Raw genomic sequence first — 2984 nt, forward strand, 5'->3', positions numbered from 1 at the left:
ATAATTGTGCGGGTGGACTTTGTCCCCCTTTTTAAAGAGAGGGCAAATAATAGCCTTCCTCCAGATTTTCCTTTGCCATTAAATTGAAAACCCTCGTAAATGTAGGAGCCCAAATGTAGTTATAAGTAACAATGGTTACAATCAACGGGGCACTGGACAAATCTAGTGGTCATAACATAACAAGTCCTAATGGTTCTTGCAATGGTGAAAAGCACAGAACATGTTAACAGATTAAGCGATTACAAGTCCCCCTGTGCAGGTGGACATTACCACAGCTGCCTCCTTCCCAGGGTGCAGGGTACACCTACACTACATATGAACTCAAGGAACCTGCACAGCCAACAAAACACAACTGCACATGCGTTTCTTGGAACGAAAAGTGGTGCAAAAAGCTTGACCATAGATGGGCAACAACACAGCAATGTTTTACACAACTTACTTTGCATATATGTACTGGGGCTTCTTAATTGAATCTGCACTGACATGCAAGCAGCTGAATTGAATTTATTTGCCACAATTTTGGGAGAACCGAAAAAATGTGGGGGTGCTGTAAATATTTTTGGAGATGGTGGTTACTGGCAGTGGGCATTCGTGGCAGGTTGATTGGCTGTGTAATGCAACACACCACTTGCTTGTGCACACTGTGCAGTAGGCCAGTGGAGGAATTTGTGCTGGGCCAACTTGTTGAACGGGCACACTCACCTACAAAACAAAGAGTTGAATTGTTTTAGGGGAACAAAAAAGAATGTGGAGGTGCCAGGCAAATTTGCTGGAGATGGCGCTGATGATCACAGGCGTTGGGCATAGAGCACTACCTCTTTTAAGAAAGGCGGCTACCAGTGTCTGTAGTGTTTGGGTTAAAGAGCACCATCAATTAAATTGTCCCCAGAGCTAAAGGCCAAATGTGGGAGTGGGAGATGAAGGTGCTGAGGAAATGCTGCACTGTCCACCATAGAAATAGTAGCTGCTTCAATTGCTTGGGATGCACAAATCTTGGGTAGTTGAAAAGTATGTTAGTCAATAATAACATGTGTTCATCCACCACTGATACAAGTCAGTACATTCAAACTCTGGATATGGGGGTTGCTATTAATCTTACCAATCTCACCTGTGGCACAGCTGTTTCAGCCACTTCCGTGTAGCCAGCCCAAACCCCAACATCCTTAAAATCAGAGTCTGGCTCACAGAGGGGTGTATCCCATGTCCCATGTCACAATAGTTCAGCATACACACCCAGGTTCTACAGGTGCCTATTTCGGTGCAAGCTGGAGAGACTGCCACTGAATCTGTGGCAGAACGAGCAGATGTTCATGAGGGTGGGGGAGGTGCTTGATTTAGCGCTGAGCAGCAGGTCAAAGCCTGCAGAGTCACATTCAAATGCCAATGTTACAGGAACATGATTTATTCCAGCCTAGCACATCCACTGGATTTCCCACCCCTTCCATTCCTTTGGATTTTGATAATGTCAATGGCAGTAGTGAAGGGGATGGTGATGACGATGACATTGCCTATGCCCCGTTTTCTCGTAAAATGACATTGGAAGATGCGTCTATTTATTTATTTAATATGATCAAAATCTGATCTTTCAAATACATCACAAGAAAAGCATAGAAATATTAAATACACAACAGTAAAACTTCAATCCTTAAAACAAATAAAGCTCAATTCATAATAGTGCAGAGCATCACACATTGAACAAAGGTATCAAGATCATTCATTTATTCACTGGCCCGTGATCATGAAGAATGTAATAACATTAAAAGAAAGATACATCTAATTAAAATGTCACATATAAAGCACATCATCTACACTATTTAAAAGAATATTACAAACCCAACTTTTCCAACACTCTTAACATTTCTGTGGTTAAAAATACTTGCATCTCAGCATTTATTCTGCTCCAAATTTCATTGGGAGAGGCAACAATATTATTACTAAAAAGCGACCCAGGTATCTTGTTCTAATATCAATTAGGTCAGGGGATTCCACTAAGACATGTCTTAAAGTTTGGAATGTATCCACTTCACTACAGAAAACACAGGCACCTATGCTCAGGTCCCGGGTGTCAGAGTGCAGCATTAGGGGGGCTTCCCCAGTTGGTAATAAGTTCAAAACTAAATCTAAGGAATTGGCTACGATAATATGAATTGGGATATAATGCAAGATATTTCGGAAGTAGGCCTAATGGTTTATCCACCAATGAGAATGTAAAATGAAGGTGGTAGCTTCATGTTCTATCAATAGATTTGATCCAGTCCATTTCCTTAGTACATTTTTTTCACCCCTACAGGATTTGTGTTATATTCGTAAATTGTCCTATCACTTTTTTGTAAAATTACTACGGTAGTTTCTTTCACCCATTTTAGCAAACATTTTGATTCCCAATTTAAATCCCTTTGTAGGTCTTCACATAGAGTGCCTTGGGGGAATAATTGTGTAGGGAGGAATATTTAACACGCGCTTCCAGATACTCCAATTGTCAAACAAAGAATGCCATTTACATTATCATATGTCCCTGTAATTTGTTATATGTTGGGAAGACTATCCACCACATAAAATAACGTAGATCCAAACACAGATCATGCATTAGAAATAAGGTATGTGACAAGCCCCTACTGGAACACTACACCAAGATGGGCCACACTGATGAAGATCTTTGTTGGTTCATCTTACAAATGTTGAAACCCCACCCACGGGGTGGTAACATGTCAGCTCAGTTGCACAAAATAGAACATAAATGGATTTATCACTTGAACATGGTCAACCAAGGACTCATCATTTCAGTGGAATGGAATAACCTGATTTTGACATAATGCACCATTGAACGACAGTGAGACAAACATTCGCAGCAAGAGTGATACAAAAGGAGCTTACCAGCTGCCCACTTGTATCTATCCTCTAGTCCATGAAGGCAGAGGTAGAATTCTTCTTAATCAAAAGTGTCTTCCAGTAGGCACCTCTATGCAGTTCTGTAGATGGGTGTA

This window comes from Ambystoma mexicanum, chromosome 1q (genome assembly GCF_040938575.1).
Source record: "Ambystoma mexicanum isolate Mex_15411 chromosome 1q, UKY_AmexF1_1, whole genome shotgun sequence".
Classification (NCBI taxonomy): Eukaryota; Metazoa; Chordata; class Amphibia; order Caudata; family Ambystomatidae; genus Ambystoma; species Ambystoma mexicanum.